This window comes from Mus caroli, chromosome 17, assembly GCF_900094665.2.
Source record: "Mus caroli chromosome 17, CAROLI_EIJ_v1.1, whole genome shotgun sequence".
NCBI classification, from domain to species: Eukaryota; Metazoa; Chordata; class Mammalia; order Rodentia; family Muridae; genus Mus; species Mus caroli.
The window spans coordinates 34,738,564-34,748,946 of record NC_034586.1 but is presented as its reverse complement, the minus strand read 5'-3'; positions in this window follow the sequence as shown (position 1 = coordinate 34,748,946).

Sequence of the window (10,383 nt, the reverse complement as noted above, 5' to 3'; positions counted from 1 at the left end):
TGGTTCTGATGATGCCAAGTAATCTTGGTTTCTGTTGCTTATGTTCTTGCACTTGCCTTTCGCCATCTGGGTATCTCTGGACTTAACTGGTCCTGCTGTCTCTGAGTTTGGCGTGTCCCTTTTTCAAGCCTGTGTGTCAGTATTCCTGGGAGACTAGTTCTCTCCTAGAGGAGTTTGGATATGGAGAGCTATGCTACAGTGTCAGCTCTAGAGTATAGATAGAGACCAGAAGAATTTTGTCCCCATCTGATCCTTGGTTCCTGTGTTCTGATGGTTCTGTGGGTGTCCCTCTTGGGCCAGGAATTTGAATAGAAATATTGGTCTTACCTGTGCTCACAAATGTTTAGGCACTCTTGGGCATAGAGCTCTTTCCTGGTGATATTTGTGTATGTAGTTCTGTGGTACAGGATCAGCTCTGGGAGCAGAAAGAGACTGGAAGACTCTTGTCCCAGGCATCCCCTTGCTCCCTGTGTCCTGAGGGTTCTGGAAGAGTTCCTTTGAGCAGCAGTGGTGATCCTACCTATACTCACAGGCCTGTTAGCACTCCTGGGATGCTCACTCCCTGCTGACGCTTTTTGGGTATGGAGTCCTGTGGCAGAGGATCTTCTATAGGCAGTGATGTTACATATTCTTTAATGCACTTAACCTTGTATTTAGATACATTAAATTCCTTTTAGTGTGGGGACATCATAGCCAGCCCTAACCTCATGTCACTGTGCTACTGGTGTTATTGCCTGCTCTATTCCAGTCAATTAGTGACATTTCCCCCATAGTGCTTATCCCTATGTAATACTTACACATGACTTTCAAGGGGTCACTAAAGAAAATTAAAATGTCATCAGGCATCCATTAAGGGTCATTGACCTTTGCTCTGGAATGCCTAAGATATTTTAGTGTCCTGCTTGTGAGATAAGAATAAGATAATGCTGTTCCTGCTTCCTTCTTTTGTAATCTTTGCTTTGTGTATAGGATTGAAATAGTCTTTTTATTACTATATAGCAGGAAAGAGAAAGAACTGAGGAAGTAAAACAATTTCTTGTTCAGCTATGAATTCCATAGATAGTAGTAATGTAAACTTTACATACTCATCTTCATAAATTATTTTTTTAGCTCCTTACAGCACAGTATGTTTGGTTCTAAGGCTGCTGTTATTTTGCTAGCATTAAGAATAAATTCATTCAATCTACATTTGAGTCAAGTCTAAGTCTTTGGTCTTTTTCATTGGTTTCTAATGGTATAACACTAGGATATATTCATGTAGAAATATGAACTGTATTTATATGGTCAAAAATTCAAGGTGATTTTTTTTTACATCCAATCTCTGAAATACTTCTGGCAAGTGTGTGATGTGCATAGAATCAAATAGACCTTTTGTATTGTAAGTCTGGTGGTCCACCAGCCAAGTTTCAGCATCTCAGCACCATCTTATCTTACCTGTGGGAACTTACACCATCACCTGTCACTGCCAGGTGTGGTATAGTTCTGCTGTGGCTGTGAGTTGCATATTTTTCTACGTGACATTCACACTCTTTAAAAGGTCCCTCTCAACATCACAAATGTTTCTGTTTCCCTGTGTCTCAGTCTCCCTGTGTGTTTTTCTCTCTGTCTGTCTGTCTGTCTATCTGTCTGTATCTCTTTTTCCCATGTCCCAACTCCAAGGTTGCCTTCTGCTTCCCCTTCCTCCAATAATTCTCCTTTGTTAGACTGTTGCATAGTATGATCCATATAGCATACCTTGGCCTGGATCAGCAAAGGTCCAGTTGCTGCCTAATCCCAAAGTCAGTACTGAAGACTTGATAGGATATCCTGGTGCCTGTGTGCTCCTGTCTTGTGGGTCTGAGCTACTCTAGAACCCTATCTCTTATCCCCAGTCTGCATACAATGGCACTCCATCCATCAACTGGTGACTGATCCATCTCAGTTAGTGTAAATGCTTCTCTGAATCTCTGGTGGAGTTATCTACCTAGGAATCTTGGATGTGGCTTCATGTTTTCACTGGTTTTCACCTTCATGCTTCGTTGGTTAGTCCTGGTACCAGGGATCTACATATGCTTGTGCTTTTAGCCTTGACCCTTGGACTGTGAAGTGACAACTCACTGTCCAACTTGTGCCTTTCTTTTTTTACCTGATCTTCCCTAAATCCTTAGGATGCCTTGGACTTCAGGGTTTGGATCACCCTCTCTACCTCACCCATGGGAACTGCTTCATCCACCTCCTTGTTCCCCTTTGGGATTTTTCTGACCTCTGGTCAGAGGGCTCTCCAAGGTGAGGGGATATGCAGGTGTGGTGGCATCCTCTCAGAGTTGGTCAGGTGGGTTGATAGGGGGAAAAATCTATGAGGTGGGACTGGGACAGGCAACAGTTGGGGTGTAAATAAATAAAATAACCAATATAAAAAGAAAAGAATACCATAGATGTGCTATCGGGACTCTATAAGAGTCCTGCACCCAGTGCCCAACTTAAGAGCTTCTAAACTTATCTTCCCCTTTCAGTCAAGTTTGCCCTCCATACCCCTTAAATAATCAAAATAAAAATTGCTCATTCCCTATTTCTTTTTTCTTCACTCTGAGCCCTGTTTGTTTGTTTTGTCTCCCTACTCCTCCCACTGTGTTAAGGTGGGAGTAGGGGAAGAAAAAACAAAGGAGAAGGCCAGGTGTGGTATGTTCAGCACACACCTGTTGTCCTCTGCAGAGCCTGCTGAAAATAATCCTCTTAAGATATGCAGATCATTTGTGAATTTGATTCTAAATTCTAGATTTTTAAGCTACTGCTTTCCTCTAGCCCACCTTGTAATCATATGACTCTGGTCTTAGATCCCCCTCCCCCACCTCCAAATTCCTCACCCCTGGACCCCACACCAAATATTTTAAGATTATGCTTGCTGTGAACTCTTATCTCAAGATTTGTAAATTGCTCATTGGGTATGGTTTAAAATCTATATAATCTGTAACATAATGTGGCTTTAAATTTATAACAAAAGGTTTATTCTGTACCCTTTCTGGCCCATCTTCCTTCCCTCCTGCTCTCTCCTGGGTATCTCTGTCTCTCAGCTGAAGTCCTGCAGCTTCAGCTTACACTTCACTCTTGGAACTTATAGGAATAGTATTCTGCTTTGCAACTTCCTCTCTGTGTTCCTCCACTGACTCAGATTTTATTACAACAACCAATGGCCAAAAATTGGCAAACTTGATTTTGAAGTTCCCACAAATCATTAACAACTTCTGTTGCCACAAACAAATGATCCTCAAATATTTTAAATTTAAACTTGCTCTAGTTTACACTTCCAAAAGTCCCTTAACTCTGAGGTTATACTTCCCATTCTTAGAAATCTTTTATCTTTATGATTTTTTTTTTTGCACTCTACTCTCAAAAAAGTGTCTTAAGATTATTCTGTAAATTCTTTTCTCAGGATTTGTAAGTTATTGTAGATAATAATATATATCTATATCTATCTATCTATCTATCTATCTATCTATCTATCTATCTATAATTTTAACCACAAGCCTTTTATATAACATATCTTAATATTTGTATAGGTAGTAAAATAGTTGTTTTTAAATGATAACCATGTGGCTCTCTTCTATCTTTGCTGGTGATCTTATCAGGATTTAAGCAGTCACATGGCTGGCAACTGTCTTTACTAAGTTAAAGAGTACATGATATGTGACCTCACCATCTTAAGATGACCACATTGCATAAAGCAACAATTGTAAAACTTCTTAGTCCTCCTTCCAGTCTGGGCCGATGCCCTGAGTAGACCTTGGGCACATACTCTGCAACCAGTCCCACTATACCCAAAGGAAGATCCACTCTCAGGTGCTTCAACACACCCAGGATCATAGGATCACAAGATTCCAGGAGCTTGGTCACACCAGGATATCAGGGTCCCAGAGGCAGCTTGACTCCCAGGAGCTCTTACACATGCAGGAACTTAGGATCATAGTATTCCAGCATCACAGAATCACAGAAACAGCTGAACTCTGAGGAGTTATGACACAACCACAATCACAAGAAGGACAGGCTCCAGTCAGATATAACAAGCATAAGAATATAAGCGACAAAACCAACGTTACTTGGCATCATCAGGATCCAATTCTCTCACCATAATAAGTCCTGGATACACCATCACATCTGAAAAGGCAAGATTTGAATCTAAAATCACTTTTCATAATGGTGATAGAGGACTTTAAGAAGGACATATATAACTCCTTTAAAGAAATACAGGAGAACACAGGTGAACAGCAAGAAGCCCTTAAAGAGGAAAGTCAAAAATCCCTTAAAGAATTACAGGAAAAAAATAATCAAACAGGTGAAGGAAATTAACAAAACCATCCAAGATCTAAAAATGGAAATAGGAACAATAAAGAAATCACAAAGTGAGACAACCTTGGAGTTAGTAAACCTAGGAAAGAGATCAGGAGTCATAGATGAAAGCATCATGAACAGAATACAAGAGATAGAAGAGAGAATCTCAGGTGCAGAAGATACAGTAGAAAACGTCACATCAGTCAAAGAAAATGCAAAAAAGCAAAAAGCTCCTAACCCAAAACATTCAGGAAATCCAGCACACAATGAGAAGGCCAAACATAAGGATAATAGGTATAGAAGAGAGTGAAAGTTCTCAAATTAAAGGGCCAGTAATTGTCTTCAACAAAAATATAGAAGATAACTTCCCTAGCCATAAAAAAGAGATGCCTATGAACATACAAGAAGCCTACAGAATACCAAATAGGTTGAAGCAGAAAAGAAATTCCTCCCATTACATAATAATCAAAACACCAAATGTATTAAGCAAAGAAAGAATATTAAAAGCAGTAAGGGAAAAAGGTAAAGTAACATATAAAGGCAAGCCTATCAGAATTACACCAGACTTCTCCCCAGAGACTATTAAAGCTAGAAGGTCCTGGGCAGAACTCATGCAGACTCTAAAAGAATTCAAATGCCAGCCCAGACTACTATACCTAACAAAACTGTCAATTACCATAGACAGAGAATCCACTGACATGGATCCAATCCACAACAAAACCAAATTTAAATAATATCTTTCCATAAATCCAGTCCTACAAAGGATAATAGATGAAAAACACCAACACAAGGAGGAAAACTATACCTTAGAAAAAGCAAGAAATTAATCTTTCAACAAACCCAAAAGAAGATAGCCACACATAGTTCCACCTCTAACAACAAAAATAACAGGAAGTAACAATCACTTTTCCTTAATATCTCGTAACATCAATTGACTCAATTACCCCCAAAAGACATAGACTACCAGACTGGATATGTAAACAATATCCAGCATTTTGCTGCATACAGGAAATGCAACTGAGTGACAAAGACAGACACTACCTCAGAGTAAAAGTTTGGAAAACAATTTTCCAAGCAAATGGTCCCAACAAAAAGCTGGAGTAGCCATTCTAATATAGAATAAAATCAACTTTCAACCAAAAGTTATCAAAAACGATAAGGAAGCACACTTCATTCTGGTCAAAGGAAAAATCTATGAAGATGAACTATCAATTCTGAACATCTATGCTCCAAATGCAAGGGCACCCACATTCATAAAAGAAACTTTACTAAACCTCAAAGCACACATTCCACCCTATACATTAATAGTGGGAGACTTCAACACCCCACTCTCAGCAATGGACAGATCATGGAAATAGAAACTGAACAGAGATACAGTAAAACAAACAGAGGTTATGAATCAAATTAATCTAACAGATATTTATAGAACATTTCATCCTAAACCAAAAGAATATACCTTCTTCTCAGCACTTCATGGTACCTTCTCCAAAATTGTTCACAAAACAGGCCTCAACAAATACAAGAAGATTGAAATAATCCCATGTACCCTATTTGATACCCAAGGACTAAGGCTGGTATTAAATATCAATAAAAAGAACTAAAGGATATGAAAGACCTCAATTACTGATCAATGAATATGATGCTTTGCTTTGATCTGCTTGTGAACTTGGAAGAAGACTGCCCTCAGCACACCACAGGCAAGTTAGTGACATAACCATGCTAGATGTCCCCATGAGTGTTTTACAGCTAGGTTTTCAAGGGGGTAATGTCTCTTGTATTCATACAAATTAGTAGTGATTTCTTTTTCTGGAATATGAACTGCCTGCTACCAATATGCATCTGGGATTTCTTTCCAATACATTGCTTTAACTGAGGAGGTCCAGCAGTGTCTGTACATGTGGATACTCATCTATGACTCACAGCTCTGATGGGGTAGTCTCAGCCAAGCCACTCTCAACTGAATGTAGACATTAAACTGCTCCTTCAAAGACTTGGCTTCAGAATACTCTCAATACATCCAGTCACTTGGTATAAATATTACAATGAATAAAGTTAGCAAAAGTTGTTTTGAATTCGGGTGATTTTATAATAAATTAGGAATAGAAATAAATTTGAAAGCTACTCTAAACATGCAGGAGTAGAGGAGCATGTTTCTCAACTCTCAAACATGAAGTTAAATATTTTTCTGTATGAATTGTACTAATAAAACATCACATCACAATAAAGAATTTTTTAAAAAGAAAAAATATTCCTAGTCCTAATGAGCTCTCCATTTCTCATTGTATCTCCTTTTATTCTAAGGAAGCAACAAGGCTCAAATATTTTGAATTGGTACAAACTCATTTATGATGCTAGAAATTATATTTAATTTTAATTAAAATTATTTATAATTTTATTAATTATATTTGCTACAACATATTGTATATGATGATGACTTTTTGAGGCTATAAATGTCTATTCAGATTAATAAAAGGTAATTTACAATGTATGCCTAATGACTTATATCTTTGGTAACTGGTTAACACCAAGCTGCTAGAAAATTTGGAAAAGTAATAACATATGTTTGATAATCAAGATTTATAAATTTCTAAGGTCTATTCATGTTCACAGTAATAATTGATCTGCTTCCTTTTTATTTTAAGCTTTTACTATTTGGATAAACTAAGCCATTAACGCCCCCCCCCCAAATGCAATAACCTTTAATGGTGCAATATAAAAGGATCAGCAAAGTTGCAACTCCCTCTAAGGACTGTGTATGAAAGTTTTCTTTTGATACTAAAAGATCTTCAATTCAAAATTGTTATTTTTAAGCCTAAATGTAACAGATATGGAATATAAAGTCCTAGTCTTTTAAAGTAATTCGTAGACTTACTAAATTATTTTAAACTGTTAAGGATAATTAAGAAATGCAAGTTAATATTGTCAGTCATCTTATAAATGAAAAAAGTCTTTAATGTGTTCAGAACAATACTTGTCATGCTAATTAACTAAAGGAATAAGTCTTAGTCAGTTTTCAAAGTTAAGTAAGTAAAGCAAGAAATTAAATTAGGTGTACTTAATAGATGGTCATCAAACTCTTCAGAGATTTACAGAAAATTACATTTATAACATTCATTTAAAAAGCTTTGTATGATAGAGAGACATGCCATCTCCTGGCAGCATCTCTGATCTCCTCCAAAGAAGATGGGCACAGAAGAAAGTCCACCTGGAACTTGCTTTAAATGTATCAAAGCCAGCTACTGGGTGAAAAACTGCCCTTCACCTTGACTGCTCCCAGAGCACTGCCCAAACTGTGAACAAGCAGGAATTGAATTGCCTACTTTGCCTAAAAAGGTAGACCAGTTGACCCAAGCTCCTACCCTACAGGAAAATCTATGAGATTTCTGGGCCTGGCAACCAAAGACTGATATTGCACTAGGACCTCTGCCCAAATACCATGGAGGAACCTAGGATGACTATCCGGGTGACAGGGCAAGTCTCTGTCACTTTTAAAATTAACATATGTTCATTGATTCTTTATGAATTGCATATCATGTACCCTAATCTCACCCATTTTCCAGCCCTTCCATATCTGTCCTCCACCCTTGTAACCAGCACCCCCGAAAGAAAATTAAAAATAAAGAACAAAACAAACAAAAACTGAAATAAATCCATCTTTCTGTGGAAGCTTCAGTTTGTCTTGATGTGTCACACAGTATACACTTTTGCTCAAACAGCTTTACTTGCAAAGACTAATTGCAATGAGTCATCATTGATCTGGTTTGGAGCCTCTGGCTTCTGCTAACACATCAATACTAGACCCTCACCAAGAATCCTCTCAGATTTCCTGCTATTGTTCTGAGTCATGGAGATTCTTTAGGAAGTTCATTCATACATTCCAGGAGCTCATAAATGGTTTAGATGTTGGAATGGGCCAGCTCAAAGCCCTGGATCTAGGCCTGGGTAGTTGCTGAGTTGAACATCATGCCAGCTCTCCCACACCTACATCACCGGGGCCAGTTTTCATGTGAAAGGTGGAGCCAACTCTCTTTGGTACCATAGCCATCAAGGGGAGGAGACAGCTCCCATGTTGCCCATGCTAGATATTCAATTCTTTCCAAGATGAGGGGTGTGGACAGCTATCTCTATTGCCACAGCCAGTAAGGGGTAAAATCTGCTCAGGAAGCCCTCAGACATCAACATGGCTTCAGGCAGCAGATCTGAATGTCTGTGTGTCCTTTAGTGGTAACATAGGCCAAGCACATTGATACAAATCCCTGGTGAAACGGAACCATAAACCCAGGCATGGCAGCATGGGCACAGACATCACAATGATCTCAAGTGACAGCTTAGGCTTCTAATGTCAGGCTGTACCTCAAGATGTTTAAGTCTACAGTTCTGTCAAACTTCTCTGCTTCTCTTTCTCTCTCTCTCATCTCTCCACCATATACTGCATCAAAATGGCCCCCAGCCCAGGTAGTGGGTAGGCCTCTGGTTGTCTTCTGGCTGCCTGCCCTCTGCCATTCTTAATAGTTTCAGGAGTTGTTTGGTCTATACTTTCTATTTACTCAGGCAAAATCTACCCTTCTCAGATCTTTGATAGTGCTGATGATGAGGCTAGAGACATATTTATCAGAAAAACAGCAGCAAACAAGGCTTCAGATGCATTCTCAGCAATACTCCTAGAAGTCTATACACAATATATACTAGGTCTATATACAATATACCGTGTTACCAGACTCAGAAAAGAGATAAACTCACAAAACAGATTTCAATATAATGCTTTACTATTCCTTTATTTAAAGGAACTCATTTTACAATGATTATTCTCAGTAATCAACTATATGTGTCCTGTGATGAATAACAGGATAAAAAATTATAAAGTTTATTTTTGATCTAAAGATACAAGGGCTTATGTGAGGGAATATAAGGAAATGTTTTAAGGTCTAAGAGGGTGTTTTAACATATGTAAATGCTAATTATAAAGATTAGACAATATGAAAGCTTAAATTATGATGAAGTGATTTAAGGTATATAAACAGAATGAAAAATGCTTCAGATTTATTTCTCTCACTATGAAACTGTTATATTAAATCTTCAAAAGTTGGGCTGGTGAGATAGCTCAGCAGGTAAGAGCACTGACTGCTCTTCTCAAGGTCTGAAGTTCAAATCCCAACAACCACATGGTGGCTCACAACCACCTGTAATGAGATCTGACGGCCTCTTCCAGTGCTTCAGAGACAGCTACAGTGTACTTACATATAATAAAAAAGAAATCTTTTTTTAAAAAGTACATTTCATGTTTAAAAAAACTTCAGAAATTCAGGCTTTTAACATTAATCAATGGAGTTCTGATAAGATATTAACATAGCTCTGGTAAAGTACTAATAGTACTATTATTATCATTGTCACAAACTCAAGTTTATTTGTCTATCTATCTATCTATCTATCTATCTATCTATCTATCTATCTATTTATCTATCTACTTGGCTTTCTTCTTAGTATAGATTTAGAAGTGCTTCTCCTTGTGCAAAAAAAAAAAAAAAAGTCTTTCTAATCTATGTACATCCAGGCTTCTGGATAGAGGGGAATAGCCCCTCTTTCAAGGTTTATAGTCATACAGAAAATCAAGATCACAAATGAGCTTTTGTCCTTTTGCTTCATGGGAGGTTTCTGCCCATCCTAAGCTCCCCTTAAATAGAGTTCATGCTTTTAACACAAAATAATTTCCCAAGATTCTACCATGACACAAAAATGTAACTCCTCGATCTTTTCTACAATGTGGATTTTAGTACAAATTACAAACAATGCTATTGCTAACCTGTCTAAAACATCTCTACAGTGTTGGATTTCTGTACTTATTACAAACAGTGGTGTTGCTAACATATCTAAAACTGATCTTTTCCACTAGATGGTTTTAGCTCCCTTGTCAAAAATCAAGTGACCATAGCTGTGTGGATTCATTTCTGGGTCTTCAATTCTATTCCATTGATCTACCTGTCTGTCACTGTACCAGTACCATGCAGTTTTTATCACAATTGCTCTTTGAAATGTATATAAAGAAAATATCTAATAATAATAAATAAATAAATATAAAAA